Source organism: Gallus gallus, chromosome 4 (genome assembly GCF_016699485.2).
Source record: "Gallus gallus isolate bGalGal1 chromosome 4, bGalGal1.mat.broiler.GRCg7b, whole genome shotgun sequence".
Classification (NCBI taxonomy): Eukaryota; Metazoa; Chordata; class Aves; order Galliformes; family Phasianidae; genus Gallus; species Gallus gallus.
Window position 1 is genome coordinate 61,001,056 of NC_052535.1, and position 17,036 is coordinate 61,018,091.

At 35.2% G+C, this 17,036-nt stretch overlaps 1 long non-coding RNA gene across 2 annotated transcripts in view; it reads right to left on the reverse strand.

Annotated features, from left to right (window-relative positions):
- LOC101751736 overlaps positions 1-17,036 on the reverse strand; it is a 129,834-nt gene that overhangs the window by 18,819 nt on the left and 93,979 nt on the right. The window contains exons 2-3 of one of the 2 annotated variants that reach the window (XR_006939224.1): positions 12,680-12,766; positions 216-319 (exon numbers count right to left, since the gene is read on the reverse strand). This is a non-coding gene — a long non-coding RNA (uncharacterized LOC101751736). The remainder of the gene's footprint in view (positions 1-215; positions 320-12,679; positions 12,767-17,036) is intronic. The other variant, XR_001466354.4, reaches the window with a different exon arrangement.

Genomic DNA, 17,036 nt, shown 5'->3' on the forward strand with positions numbered 1-17,036 from the left:
ACGCTGCAGGTATGAGATAACTTCTGCTCATCTTGTTCACATTAACAGTTCTTAGATTTTTAGCCAGTGCTCCTGATAAATGAAAACACATTCAGTGAGCACACAGTGAAATAATCCCTTATTTGCACCTTAGTGCAAGTAAATGTTAAAGATGAGATGGAACTCTATAATACCTCTGGAAGAAAGAAATTATTCCCTTTTGCTTCCCACCTTACCTTGCTTTGTCCTTCCCTCCCAAGGACAGTATACCAAGGTGACATGCTGTCCAGATGTCGTGAACATCTGTCTTACTTGAAGGTTGATGTTATTTCATACTTCCCTGTGAATCATATGCAAGAAAATACTTTTCTTGGTTAAATGGGCAATAATCATTTAAATCTTATGATTTTAATTAAAATATATGTTTTGGGTATTTCTTTCAAAGGGAAAACTAAAAAAAACCATGAGGCCTTGTTCATCTCTGCCAAAAAAGCATAGCTACTGCTGGTGACCACGTTGAAAAATATCCATTTTGTAGCTGAGAATTTGCTCTATCAAGTAGTGTTATAGTGCTCTTTGTAGCTCTTTGTGCTCTACCAAATAGCGTTATTGTGCTCCTTGTAGCACATTTTTTTCCATGAAAAAAGTTTCCATGGAAACAAATAGGAAGCATTATTTTTGGAGCAACCTACATATTTTTACTAGACTAAGTTCAAGACTTTCAGTAAGGCCAGTAAGCAAGATGAGTCAGAGCAGTTTTCTTTCTTGATGTGGGAGTGATTTTCTGTGGGAATGTGCATTTATTCATGAGAGTGGGAGAGATGACCCTAGAAGGGAGGAGGAGGATAAAAAGAAGTAAGATATATCAAAACAGCAGCACAAAAATATAAACTGTAAGAGAGATTTTACTGAAGAAAGTGAAGTGTGGGTGATGTCACCTAGGATCACTTATTAAAGAATAAAACAAAGCCTATGAATATATATTCTAAATCTTGTATTTACATAGTTACAAAACGTGTAACTCCCATGTGAAATCCTCTTCACACTCCTATTTGAATCTAATAAAATCCAAAGGAAGTAGACAGGCAGGTTTTACTGCTTTTGTGAATACCATTTTTTTTTTTAAAGGTAGCAAATTAGGAAGAAAGTCTGGATTTTCAGCACAAGTGGCAGATATTGAAGTTATCACAGTAGGAATGTAATTGGATGCATGGCATAGTTTAAAAACCAGAAATGGTGAATCACAGTTAACAGATTTTATCTTTCAGCTTCCCTGAATTTCATCAAGCAACTCTTTAAGAATTTTCTTAAAGAGTCTATCTTAATTTATGTCATTTTTATTACATGTTTTCAAACCCATGATTACTTCAATGGTTAAGTATGTCTGTATAATATGCTGGTGATGTTTGATGGAAGTTATTGCTTACCAGAAGAAACAAAATGCTCATGGGCAATACTTAGTGATGTAAGCTGTATGGTCTGATGGAACCAGCAGGACTTACTTGAGATAAGTTAAGTAAAGCACATAATTTTTCTCCTGCCAGTTGGTAACCACTTCTAGAAAGAAAAACTAAGTATACAAAACCTGAAATAATGTTTTATATGTACAATAATGATATTTTTCACAATATGCCAAAAAAAGAGTTTAAATTCATTTATGTTGAAATATTTAGCTGTAATATTGCTCTGTGTAATTTATCCAAGTATTTATTTAGTATTTTGCTGATTAAAACATTTATGAGGGGGGGGGGGAGGGGGGGGAAGAAGTTATACTCCATTTTGTAGTAGCTGGAGCAATATTAAATAGATAAAGCTTACATGAGAGGAGACTTATTGAGATAGGAAGGATTACCAATTGTGAATATTATTTCTTTTTTTTGCCTTAAATACAGCAATATATTCCAAGCAACGTAACAACGCTTAACCAATAATGAATGTTTCTAATTTGTTTTGCTGTAATTACAGCAATATATTCCAGTTAACTACTTAGAACTTAGGACATTTTCCTCCTTTTTTACACAAAATAAATGGGGGCCTCGAGATTTTTGAGGGAAAATGACAGATTCTGAACATTTTCCCTTATTCACATTATCTTAACACCTGAAAATGGAGGTGGTACTATTGCTCAGATGCAGCACTATAGGGGCAGTTACTTCGATGGGTTTACTTTAAATGTACCCTGGCTGTAGGCATAACAGGAATATAACTGTGATTTATTTATTCAGTTATTTTTTTCCATGACAAAATGTAGGAAAAGAGCTTTCATGAAACTTTGCTTGTTTTTTGTTTTTTTTTTTCCTCCTGCTTGCAGCCTGAGTGACTGTGTGATAGCAGTTCTGGTATTCAGCTATTATTTCCTCTGTGTATCTCTTGTTTCATTAAGCATGGGAAACGTTCCTCTTAGAAAGATATATCAAGCCTCAGGCAAAACTTGCATGCTTCCTAGTACTGCATTGACACATGGATCTTATTAGCTATTTTAACAAAAAGTATGTTCAAAAGTTGAACTTAATAGTTTTCTGAGTGCAAGGTTTTTAATTGGCAAGCAAACTGAAGGAATATTTTATCTCTTTCCACCCTTAAATACTAGCCAGAGAGTGACCTTAGGCATGTAGTTCTGTTAGAAAGCTGAATATGTTTCTAGATGTTATGCATTTTTTAATACTGTACATCATAATTCTACAGGAATCAGCTCATCAGTAAATTGTTGGATAGACTGTAAATTGCTCTGTGTTCACCCTCAAAAACAAATTTTAGAAGGTACTTTAATCATGAAAGTTATCACTGCATACCCAACTAGCTGAGTTCCATGCAAAGCTGCTGTTATATATTTATTAAAACTTCAGAATGTTTATGACGAGAAATGAAGTATTTGGAGATGGTTTATGTTGGTAACTGTAGTCACATAAACATTTTTCTTATTTACTTGGGATACGACAGTAAAACTGCACGAATTCAAAATTCCTTATGTTCAGGTATATCTATGGTATATTTATACAATGATAATATTTCTCAGTATGGCTGTGTGTTTATCGAGAAATTTACAGATTATTATGTCAATATTATAACACTTTGCACAGTAAGCTACATGCTGGATAAACAATAAAATGCATTCTCTTTCCTTTATATATTCAACATAACATGTAGTGAACTTCAAGAATTATTTTGATTAAATGCTGTTTTCTTGCAAAGAGTAAAAATCAGTAAAACAAATAATATGTACTTATTTTAAAGAAATCGCTTTGTATGCCAACATCTTAGAATCATAGAATTGTTAAGGTTGGAAAAGACCACTGAGATCATCTAGTCCGACCATCAACCCATCATCACCATGTCCACATTTTTATTTTTCATTTTTTTTTTATTTTGAGAAGCATACTTTAGATACATTCTCAAATATTGTAAAGTAGTAATGCTTATATCATGTTGGTCATTTCAGTTGGTCTCTTTAGTCAGTACACTCTTGGTTTTGCCACTCATTCATGAAAATACTATTTAAGGGTTACACTAAGACTGACCTATCCCATTGTTTGCTGCCCTATAGTAACTTTGTTCTCTGTTGTATAGCTCTGTACTCCTCCCTGTATCTTTAATCTTCCATCAAGAGTAGTACTTCCTTGCTGCAGACTTCTCCCACAGTCTCTGTTGTCTTGGATTTCTTATGCCTGTTTTTACTAATAAAGACTGAAGTGACAAAGATATTAAAGGAGCTCAGCCTTTTCCACGTCCTTTGTCACCAGAGCCCCACCCCATTCAGCACTGTTATTTTACCTAGCCTTCCTTTTGCTTCTTATGTGCTTTCCCTGCATAAGGAAGGTGTCTTTTTTACATGTGAGTTTTGCCTGGCTTCTTTTGTTCATCCATGACTTCTCACTCATAGAAGTGAACTGTTCCTGAGCTTGGGGAAGATGGTTCTCCTTTCTGACTTCTTGGCTGAAGGCTAAAGTAATTAGTGTTTTATGCAGAGTATACTGTGATTTCTTCAGTGCTAATGAGTTTAGGAAAATGGATAGATAGCTTCATTTGTTTGTTGCCAGCCTTACAGGTTAACTTTTTCTGTACTTCAGCGAGATATGTTTTCAATAAAAACTAAATCCTATTATTTTGAAAATACTGGAAATATTGCTTGGAAAATTATGTTGCCGAGTTTTGTTTGGAATAGTGACTTTGCATAACAGCAAAGTGACATCCTGCAGGGTAATATTACTTTCTGTTCACACAGATAACAGAAAAATAAAGTCTACCTTGGTGACAAAATTGACAAGTCATAATTTCTTATCCACTGTAATATAAAATAGAACAAAAATAAAATGTCCACTTCTCTCTTTATAGGTCTGCTCAGAAATATAAGTACTCATTCACAACTGAGTATTTCTCATGTATAGTTTATTGCATTTTATCTCTTCTCTTCAGTCAGGTGTACTGTAGATTCTCCAAAGAGGGTGAGTAAAAGTTATTTTCTGTAGGACACTTCTTGAAGCCAGGATGCAATATTTATTTTTAAAAAGTTTTAGGAAGGGAAGGGATGGTAAAGCAGTATCCCCCTTCAGCTGGAAATGGTTGAAAAATTAGTTACCATGAGCACTATTTATTTCATCATGCCCATGGTAGTCCCAAGTTCGAACTTCAAGAGTTCAAAGAAGGACAGAGAATTACATACAATTCATAGATCTGTTCTTTTCTCAGATAATGTCCTAATGAAAAAGCAAATACACTGTGACAGAGGGCAGTAACTAGAACAGTGCATATATATATATGTATATAGCTTGGAAGACTTCAAAACATGTTATTTTACCCTAATTTGAAGTTTAAGAGTTGACATTTTCCCCTCAATATTTAGTTATTCAGTTTTCAAAAATGGAGAAAATGCAATTTCGCAATTCATTAAGACACTATATCTCTGTTTTCTAGTCTGAATTGAAATGGCAAAATGAACGCTAAAATTTCATCACAAAACACTGCTCTCTGGACAGACCCAAAGGTCTCAGGATCTTTTCATAATGAGTTCTTTGCAGTGTTTAGGTGTTAGGATAGTTATTTTTTTTCCTGCAGTCCTAGTTCAGACGAATCTCCATCTATAATCAATTAAAAGCTTATCTGAAGAAGTTTCTAAGACACAGTTCATGACCACCAATGGAAGATATTCTTAGACAGCAAAGGTGACATGCATCTCTTTTGTGCCTGGGCAGAGGTACCAGCCAGAGTTTTGACTAGTGGTTCAAATTCATAGAAACTTGTATATATTCCAGTTTGGGAATGATGGAAGATGACATCATTCTTTTCTATGGAAGGTATCTTCTTTCACTGATCTAAATGCTTTGCATTTTCTATTCTTGATAGAGTGTGCTGCTGTTCTGCTTAGAAAACTGCAGCAGTCCTCTCTCTTCTGGTCTTCCTCTCTGCTGCCTAATGTCTAAGAATTAGGCAAAGCAGCCAAGTAATATTCTTATTCTCTCCTCAGGAATGTTATTCCAGAGGCAACTGAATTGCCTGTAATGAATATTTGGGTGAAATGATGATACAAATTGTTCTACAATCTTCACATTACCACTATGAGTAATAATAATTATTAATTTTCCCAAGTGAAATCAGCTACATTCAAGTCAAACTTTTTTGACTTGGAACAGGAATGGAATCAGTATAGACAATGTACTAAACATTCCTACTTTTATGTGTACATGTGTTTTCTAAGTATTTAAGTGGTCTACTGATCATAGATGTTTTGGCCACAGATAATTTTATAGCAGAAAAGATGAAATTGAAGAACACGAGAGTACTGTCCGAAATTGTAGCCTGAAAACATTTTGGTTTTTATGGGCTTCTAGATGCTGAAAAGATAAAGACTTTATTGATAGATCATGATTTGTTTTCATGTCTTTCACCTGGGAAGATGATGGACAATAAAATTTCTCTGAGATTTTGACTTGAATATCATAAATTATTTCTCTTGAATTTTACCTCCTTAATCACAATGCACTAACATTTAGCATAAGTAGATACAGGCCAGGATATCAAGAGTTGTGCTATGCATGCCTTTGTATGTATGTTATATATTAATGAGAAACCAAAATGACAGGGGATTTAATATGAATATTTCTAATTTACAAGTACAAGGGAAAATAGTTACTTTCGTCTTGAGCTTCATTCTTTTTGGACTATAACTATGAACATACTAGCTAAGTATTCTAGATTCTCCCTTTTTTCCTACCACATGCAGTATGCAAATGCAGCTCAACCATCTTCCTTAAAAAATATTGAGTTACACTTTGTTTCCAAGTTTACCAGTGTCACCAGATTTTTTTCTCATAAACAGCAGAGCTACAAACTAAAAGGTCTCTGACATTGTTCCCCAAGGTGAAGCTGAAAAATGAGAGATATTTGCATTTAAATCAAATTTTCTGCACAAGTTGGAGACATTATTAACAAGACAAAGTGGTGCATTTGCTGAAGACACTAGAGGCTGTGCTGACATCTGTCATCAGTGCATGCTTTAGTTAATGAATGTGTAGCACCTCACTACTACAGTAAATGCATTAGTGGAAGTTATCTTCTCTCATTTTTTGACAGACAAGAGTATGGTGGGAATGTCCACCAAAAAACAAAAACAAAAAACCCACCTTAATAGTAAAATCTGAAACTTGGATATTTCTGTCAATAAAGCGAAGTTAACACAAATTAGTAACAACCAAACCATCAATGTGTTTAGAATCACAATTTAGCTGTGAATAAGTTAAGAAAACTACATCAGCAAGTAATGCTAAATCAAGATCATCTTAAATAATTTAGTGTCATTAAGTAGGGATATAAAGTGATGAGGATCGCACTTCATTAACTGGTGATAGTTAGTATGTCTAATGAAATGTAGGCTGACATCTCCCACCTGCATCATATTTTTGAAGGAGGTTTCTCCTGAAGCTACAGTTGTCCATTATTTGCATGGCTCTCACAGGAAGGAGCATCCTTGATTAATCTGCATGTCTCTAACATTTTATTTATTATCTTCCCTGCAACTTAAAAGATGTAGAGATACTAAATGAACTACAACTCATGAATTTCTAGAAATACAATAGTATTCCTGTGTAAGCAATACCTAAACTTAATACCCTATATTTCCAGCGTTGATGAATTTCAGGTAATATATCTGCATGTTAATTATACTGTTATTAGCATTATAACTTAGTTTATTTTCTTTCAGAATGTGGATTTTATAAATAGAATGTAAACGTAGTATAGATACAGTGATAAAGAGACTTTTTTGAAGATAGGTGTTACTAAATTTTTTTGTGTTAGATTTTTAGGTAATGAAATTAGGGAAGAGGGAACAATATCATAAACTCAGGAAGAGTTGGTACTTAGGTTTCCTTTCTCCTGGATTGTAACTCGTTTTGTTTCTGGCTCAAAATAAAGACATCAGCACACTACTTAAGAACATGTAAGAAAGGAATATGGACTTTCATCTACACTGGGAACAGCCAACACCAACTCCTTCCCAGGTTTTGACATGCTGCTTGCATAAAATGACACACTTCTCTGTGGGGCTCAGCAAGCCATCAGAAACTAAATGTTTCCAAACTCCATTTAGATGTTTGGATGTGTCTACTGATTACATTTTTGAGACTAAATGTGCTTAGAAAAAAAAAAGAACCAGTGTGTCAGCAATGACGATTTCCCATCACCTGGAGGGGCAAGAGGTTGGAGGAGCAGTAGAAGAGCAGCACTCTTTCCCAGTCTCTTGCGAATAATAGCTCCATCTACAACTAAGCAGCTCTTTTCAGACCTATGTATTTTGTGTATCTAGGACAAAGACAAATGATACTAAATCAGAAGTGTAAACAACAGCAAATCGGAAGAGTTAAAACTTAAATTGTGTTTAGGACATTTGATGGCAGGTTGAGCTTAGGTTATTTTTAAAGCCATGCATAATTTCTCCAGTCCTCAAGTAATGAAAAATAAAAGTTATTCCAAAGTGGTAGCAACTGCTGTAAGCAATTTAGAACCATGACTACAGCAATAGAATTATTTTTCTTTTCCCTCGTCACTGTAATTTGACTATAAATTGCATTTTAGTGGCTATTGCTCTAGGTTAAACTTTTTGTTTTTCTATTTAGAATTTTACAGTCTGAAGGAAAAAAATATCTTCCTGGCTTAGCCCTTCCTTAACAAGCAAACAAAAAATACCATTATACCCTTCTTATTTAAAATTTTCTTCACAATAAAAGTCATATCATCCACACTGTGCCTTGGGGTCTATTTTATGGGTAGTGTAAAAAGAAATCCCTTCAATAAATATTCTGATAACTTGTGGAGTATTAAGTATGCTTATAAATAAAATTTGCTTTTTGTAGTAGTTAGATGCCCGAATGTATATGTTCCTTGTTAACTATTCCAATATAAAATAGGATTCGTTTTATACTTGGATATAACTGGCATCTCCATCAATGACATTGATGATGGAATTGAGTGCACCCTCAGCAAGTTTGCTGATGATGCCAAGCTGAGTGGTGTGGATGACACTATGAAAGGAAGGGATGCCATTCAGAGGGACCACAACAGACTTCAAAGGTGGGCCTGGGTGAATCTAATGAGGTTCAACACAGCAAAGTGCAAGGTTTCTCTTTAGGTCCCAGCATTAGTCCAGCCAAATGAGCAATCCTTCGTGAGATTGTTCATCATAAGTTCCAAAGTACTGAAGTCTCAAAGTCCCCCTGAGCTTCTCTTGGGCATCCTCTTATGCCTGCTAGTTATAAAGGGTTTATTGTCTACAGGTCTACAGCCAAAACTGCACTTAAACAACTCCACTTGAACAGGAGGGTTTTGGCCAGAGCAAGGCTGTCCTGTCTCCACAGGACTTCCTCTACCAGTTCCTTCAGCTGCTAGCCTATTATCTTTGTAACAGCCTTATCTTACAAGTGTTTGAGACAATTCCAGGTGTATTGCGGATAAGTGTTTTTTTGTTGGTCTGCTACATAAAATAATCCTATTATTTTATGCTTTCATAGAATCATAGACCCATAAGCTTGGGTTGGAAGGGACCCCAAGGAGCATTAAGTTCCAATCCCCCTGCCACAGGCAGGGCCACCAACTTCCAGATCTGGTATTAGATAAGGCTGCTCAAGGCTCCATCCAACCTGGTCTTGAATACCTCCAGGGATGGAGCATACACAAACTCTCTGAGCAGCCCATTCCTGCACCTTACCACTCTCTCTGTGAAGATCTTCTCTCTGACATCCAATCTAAACCTTCCCTCCTTGAGCTTAAAACCATTCCCCCTTGTCCTGTCGCTGTCTATCTGAGAAAAAAAGCTGACTCCCCTCCTGTTTATAATCCCTTTTTAAATACTAGAAGGCTGCAATGAGGTCACTCCACAGCCTTCTCTTCTCCAGGCTGAACAAGCCCAGCTCCCTCAGCCTGTCTTCATAGGGGAGGTGCTCCAGCCCTCTAATCATCTTTGTAGCCTTCCTCTGGACCCTCTACCATTGGCCTTCCAAGCTCCAGAAGCACACTGCTGGCTTTCAACAGACTCAATATTATTTGCATAAGAAAAAATTTGCACTGCCAATCAGAAAATTTTCTTATTTTTGACAAGACTCCTTTGAAATATTTCAGAATTGTGCATGTAGTAATGCTCCTACTAGCTCTAACTTGGCCATATTTGTGTCATATTACCAAATTAACTCACTCTTCTTTTTCTTTTTCCTATAAAGTGCTGGGTTTGCGTTTAGATAGCACAGTTGCTGAATGGTGGAAGAGGTATTAAACTTTTTTTAATTATCATTTTCATTTCATTTTTACACACTTGTTTTAGGCCCAAGGACTTCTTTTTGATCATTACTTCAATAGTGTGATGAATAGAATTGTGTTACTTTAAGTAGGACTTTCTTCCTAGGACACTGCAGTCCTAGGTCCAAAAATTCCTCTTTTTTTTTTTTTTTTTTTTTTTTTTAATATTAGAAAGCAAGTGGAAGAAAGCCATGAGATTTTTATCTCTTTCAATTATCTCTTTTAAAAGCATTGTTAGATTCAGATTCTTCAGAGTCAGTAGGGGAAATAAAATTCTTAATTTCATCCTATCATGGGAATGCAAAAACAGACAAAAATCAAGAGAGACAGAATCACATATCCTAAAATACAGATTTACAGAATATTGAAGTTGGGGTCATAGTAGACTAGAAGATCATTTTTCTTACAACTAATCTGCAGAAAGATACTATAAAAAAAATCCATTTGAGAACCTCATGGGTGTATTGCGGACAGGAAGAAAAGAAGGTACACTAAAGTTAGACAGCTGCTGTGCCAAGAACACTACATACTGCAATGACTAGTGTTGTTTCATTGCACCTTTTGTTTCTGACCTGTTGTATTTTGTCTTGTGTATATAATGAAACATTTGATAAGAGCAATTTTCTTTTGTTAGCACGATACAGGTAATGTACTGTAGTCAAAAACAAATTTAAAGTTCTGAATTTACAAAAACAGGTGCTCTAAGTTCTCTGACCTAGACACTAAAGTTTTGTAACCTTTTCCTGAATTTTTAAAAATAATTTCTACTTTTGCTTACTGTAGGAAAAAAAAAAAAATCAGAAAAGGCCATCTGAATAAGATATGATAGCTCCAGTGAAATAATCAGACAATTTGGAGATTTCAAAACACAATGTAGAGATACATTGACATAGCTTATAGCAGTGTTTAATTGCATTTGTTCTTAAACTTAAAAGTATTCTCTAAATTATTCTTAATAACCTTATTGTTAACCTGTAAACCATTTTATGCAGAAGTGGAACAAAATTATTTTAAGTTTGGAAATGCTAATGTCCTCTTGAAGTCTAATCTCACTGAAAGCACTTTTAAGAGGTGTCTAATGCTGATAGTCTTACGTGCTGAAATTGAGCTCCACCCAATAGGCTGGTTGTGTTGATCCTCAGCACTCAATACCTCATTTCTATGTTTGCAGGGTTAAAACTGGAATGATCTAACTACAACTAGCTGCTTGCATGTCAAAGATGTCACCTGGGGAATGTGAAACTCCCAGGAATCTTAGCAACCAGCCAGGGCTAACCTAAGACATCTGTAAAGTATCTAAGGCATAAAAAGCTGAATATGGCATGGGGCTTCTGAGCACGTGAACACCTGATTTTCCTGGCAGCTGTGGAATATCCTCAGGCATTCAAGTGGCAAAGGATACCTGCTCAACCAAACTGAGTCTAGTCTTCAGGTCTTACTAGCTGCAGAACAGTACCTAAACATGACTGAAACTCACACTCAATCCTCTTAATTATTCAGTTGGATCAGTCAGTGTTTCTATTTTGCAAATTGGATAGTCAAGTCTTGTCTTTTTACATATTATTTAGTCATAATATAATTTTCCCAGAACATAGAAAGACGTGCTTGAATATAAAAGGTATGCTGAGAATTATGCTTTCCAGAGCATGCAGGGTAGAAAAGAACATTATTGTAAAATCTAGTAATAATCCTGTCAGTATGCATTCTGGAATTCTACTTCCTGCTCCCAAAACTACTAATGTGTGTCATAAACAGACCTCTTATTTTTTTTTTCTTCCTTCCCTCCCCCTCCCCCCCCCCCCCCCAAAAAAAAAATATCTAAATACCACTAGGGATAATGGTCTTGACTTCTGTCTTCTCTTCTATCATTTCTTTCAGCATCCCCAGAACTTCCTTTCCCCTGGTCAGAAAATAAATTCCTTCTAAAATTTTCATTGGAAACGCAGAACAGTTGGGGTGGATATTTGTGATGGATGGTTGAATTCTACTACTTAGATTAAAAGAAATCCTTTTTTAATTGACTCTCAAGTCTGAGAGGAAGAAGATACACTGACCCCAAGTGTTATGCATTCTCTGAAGTATATAAAGTTATTTTCATATAAAATTTGTCAGAATCACAGATGTAGTTGATGGAAACTGCACAGTTTATTCGTATTCACCAATTCTACCTAGTCATCTTCAAGGAATCAAATCAGGAAAACAAACTCAGATCTGGTTTTAAGTAGTATGTGCTTGGTCCTTGTTCTTGAAGACATATATATATATATATATATAATCAAATGTTGGAATAAGAGATGCAGCCAGAAGAGTTTTGTTGCTGTAGAAATAAAGAGGAGCCAAATGTAAGCAGATGCAGAAAGAAGACAGACAAGCCTTTCCAAATCTATTATTTATTCTTAAATATTTGTATGTGGCAAATTGAAGAGTATGAGAAATAATTGTTTAGTTTTCAGGCTGATTTTTTCTTAGATATGTATAACTTGCAAATTCCAGTTTTCCTTCAAAACAAACAAACTCTGTTTCACTAAAAATTATATAAAATTCTGAAAATTTGCAGTCCTAAATTCCCAAAGACTGAAAAGTTTGCTGATCTGTGAAAGATACTATCTCTTCCTACAAAATGTCTTTATAATAATCTTAAACCATTACAACTACAACAACATTAAACTCAGCTTTCTATTTCTGACTACTGCACAATTTTGCCTGTGAAAGCAGGATGTTTAGCATTGAACCAGTGAACAGAGTTGCTTTGGAAATGCAACCAACTTGTAAGGCTGATGTGTGGGTGGATTTCCTGTGATGCCTGCTCTACCCTTGCTTTGGAAAAGGTTGCAATGAGTAATTGAAAAGCTATTCTGTTTTACTTGACTTACAACAAAGACCTAAAGATTTTTTAAAAATTAAACTCAGGAATACTCACCAGAATACTGTATTATACTTTCAATCTCTTGTAGACTTCCAGCGTCTCTCAATTGTCCAGATAACAAACAGCCCTGAAAACTAAAGCCTGTTTTCAAATTAAAAAAGCTCTTCTCAGTTAAAAAATTCCAAGTGGTAGGAGAGAAAACTTTCTAAAAATTATGAGTAAATTGTTCTGTTGTGAAATTCAAATTGTTATTCTTTTCGTTTTCATCACATATTTGTTCATTTTGGTAGGTTTAATACTTTTAAAAGCTATGTTTTTCAGCCTACATCTGAGGCATGATAAAGAGATTGTTTTGATGGATTGATGAGACAATAGAAAAGTGTCATATTTGTGAGTCTGATATTACAAATTAAAAAGATAATTATTCAATAATTAGAATGTGCTTGGGGAGTTTCCACAGCTGCAAAATTATGTAGCGTTCTTTTTGTCCTTTTGGAAACATTTGATTCTTTTCAAAAATCTGTACCCCAGAATCCTTGCTCCATTTTATGCTTTCATGATGATTCTGTGATTAACCTTAACGCTCACCTCTTTAGAAGTGGAAAATTGGGCTGGAAATGGAGATTTTAGTCTTAACTGCAGCAGCATTATTGCTTTGGATGTCACAGATGTTATTTGTGTTAGTCACAATTTTGACTTCGCATCAGCTCTCCACTACAGCAGTTTGTTTGTATAACCCAGTTTGTGTTAGATCAATTGACAGTACCTGAAATCAGATTATTCCAAAAAGAGCCACTGATGGGTTATTATACTTAATTTTCACTAGCAAAGGCTTTTAACATTGATGCCTGCTCTTTGCAAAAGAACAATAATGACCTGGCTTTGCATGCCATGCTTAGAGAACCTACTGCTGCATATAAAAATTTGAAGTACAATTCTGGACTGTGTATTTCCAAATTCCTGGTTAGACACATAAGTAATCATTTCTTGAATATTTGATCTTGAATATTTTCACTAAAACTATCCACAGAACTGCTAGAACAAGTTAGTATATTCTTTTTTTTTTTTTTTTTTTTTAATAGATATGTACACATACACAGTTTTACTGCGCTTTTCTGTTGACAGCATTCTGGCTTTTGATTCCCAGGAGTCTGTTCTTTTCTTAGAATCTAGCCTGATAATGAACACCTGGTATAAGGTTCTAAAGCAATATCATTTTTGAATGAAATGAGTGGGTGTTGAAAGGTTTTGTAGAAATTCCTGCTTAGGCTGCTGTAGCATGCTGGCTGATTGCTCTTTGTGACTGTATAATGAGGATTGCACTACTTGAATTTCTTATTTGCTTCTATTTTGTGAAATTGCAGATCCTAGAATTAAAGATATCCACTTTCATTTGATAAATAAGACCTAAGACGACTCCTGTCTCATGCTAACTAATAAAAGCTTAAAATGCAAAAAAAGTGTTATCTGAAGGTTCAAGATCAGAAGGCACATAAGAACCAAAAAATATTTACAGATCTGGTAAAGAAATAACAGACTGTGACCATCTTAGCACCCTAATTCCTACTTTGTGAGTAACAGAAGTTGGCAAGACAGTTGACTGCTTGAAATACCTGCCCTCTAACCATTTCTATTTTCACATCCTTATCTGGTGCAAAAGAAAACACGTCTGTTACATCTCTTCCTAGTCAGCTTCTAGTTGATTAGTAATGAAAAATAATTATGGGATTTTTTTTTTTGTTGTTCTCAAAATGTAGTATTTCAGATTGGTTCACTTTATTAGAAGAAAACAATTCAAATACTATTTAAAAGTATTTATCTAGAATATAATTATATACAAAACTTTTTTCCCCCACCTCTTTCAGCACGGAATGTACCATCTCATGATAATCATGCCTGATTTTAGTGCAAGAGCAGCTTTTCAGCAAAGAAGCAGTCTAGAAGTCTGTATACAAGCTACATAGCAGCTATATTGATATATAAGATGTATCATATTTATACACTGATGAGTGATACAGTCCAGTAAGTGTAGATTTGCTGACAAACCAATTCAATTAGCAGCTAGTAGATTGGCGTATTGAATGTCTCTTGCTGGTTGGAGAGTATTATGATTGCTCCTGGAGGGAGCCATTCAGTTTCTTTTCTTCAAAAAGGAAGTAAGTTCTTGCATATTTTCTGCTTTGCAGCATAAACCAAAACACAGGAAGTGATAACTGGAAGATTTACTTCAGAGGAGCATGGCTGAAGTGTACTAAAACGCTGATGTAGATACAATCCTGGCAGGTTATAGATATGGCTCAGAAGTCATACTTATTAGGAGCTCTTTTCGGAAGTTACTTGGTGAAGTTGAAATTTACTGGGGGAAAAATTAAAAAAACCCAATAAAATAAATAAATTGACTGTTGGACCATAAAGCAATACTAGAACAAAGCATTGCACAGGCAGTCAAGCACTATAGCTCCTATTCAGAATGCTGTCTGAGTCTTGTATCCCATGCTGCCAGCTCTCCCCTAGCTCTGGAACACTTGCAATATCCCACTTCTCTCTAGGTTTAGGATGAATATACCATTTTTGTACTTTCCTACAAAAAAAAAAAAAAAAAAAAAAAAAGTAGAAGGACAGAAGTTCTAAGCAAATCTTACTTCACTTCCCCCTTCCCTTTTCAGCCACCACCAGTGGCAGTCCTCTTTTTCCAGTGAAATGCCACAGGACCTCTGGTGGTCTGGCTGTCTGCTGGGGCAGATAATCCACTCCCAGAGGTGCTGGGGAAAAGGAGAAGATCCCAGAGTCACCATGCATATTCAGCCTCTGCAGTTGTGTGAAGAACATCCCTGAAGACGGAGGTTCCTTCCTCCATGAAGTGAAGACAAAATGAGGGAAAAGGCTTCTTGTTATGAAGGGAGGCAGAGACTCTGCTCAGCCTTGTCCAAATGTATGATGGTATTGCAGTGCTCAATGAGATCACAGTACTTTTACTTAATACACAGATTGTGAAAATTTCAAACACAGCAAACATCTTTACACACCTACTTCACTCTGGAACTTGATCAAAAGTTCTGATTTCCTTCTAAGGGGGAAAAAAACACTTTGATGTGAGAAGACTACCCATCACATAGCATACCTTCAGAAGTCTATGTGATAATAGTTGAACGATTGTTTTCCATTTATTCTATCCTTTTCTCATTCTTATGAGAAACTAAATAAATTACTGTCAACTTCAAGCATTTAAAAATCGTGACTCAGGTCTTTACAAATACTGTGAACTTCAAAGCATATATTTTCCTTCCTGGTTTTGAGCCACCAGACTTCATATTTTTAAGCTTTTCTTAGGGGAAAAAAAAAAAAAAAAAAAAAAAAAAAAAGATTTATTGTTTCAGTTTCTTAATGAATTTACTTTAAGAAGGAAACAAAGCACCAAGGAATGTGAGATAAAGTCTTCTGTAGTACTTTAGGGGACTGTAATTTTCTGTCTTTGATTTTTTGAAACACAAACCATGTTTCCACCTCGATATCCTCCATCAGTTAAAGCAGAGGATAGTTTCAAAACAGAGCTGCCATTTTGCCATCTTTAAGTTAATTCAACCTGCCCAGCCTCCAGCTTTCTGACAGCAGAAACTGTTGCTGCATTATTCAGAGCTGAAACTGTAAATCCAGTTTTCTGATACTTGGAGGACTGTTCCGTACTTGGACATAAACCAAATTGTTGTTTAGAGACCAGGGTCAAGCTTCTGTGTTGTATCTCCCCTGGCTTTGTTAAGAGGTTGATATTGGCTACTTTGTCCTTGCATTCTGAGTGCTGGAGGCAGAAGACAAGAACACTGACTTGAAAAGTTTGCCTGGGGTACATGGCAAAGGCACAAAATACATAAGGCAACCAAAAAAAATCTTTTTAAAAATACTGTTTTTAAGTTATTTGTTATCACAATTTAGGACCATAAAATTCCATGTTTTATTAATTTCTATTCTGAAGGGGAGAGATCATTATTTATTGTTCACAGCTTTGTTTACTTGAATCCCAGTGGGTTGACCATTGTGGAATTGTTAGTTTTTTCCTATTTTAAAACAATTTATTGTAAAGTATCTCTCCTATTTTCAAGTTCCCTTTGTATAAGATATAATTTTAAATAGGAAAATTTTATCTGCTTCTGACTGAGAGGTTTTTGTTTGCTTGTTCTTAGCTTTCAGTAAACGCATTTTAATTATCATTATCAACTGGCTTACTTCTCAACTTTTTTTTTTTTTTAAATCCTCTGTGAAGGCAGCATACCTACACATATTTACACAATAGACATTTTAACAACTTAGTAGATTCTGAAAATCAAATAGATCTGTACTTTACACTATATGGAGGGCAATGCAGAAAAGATTAATACTGATATGTCAAAGCAGTACCAAGAAAGGAGAGCTGAAA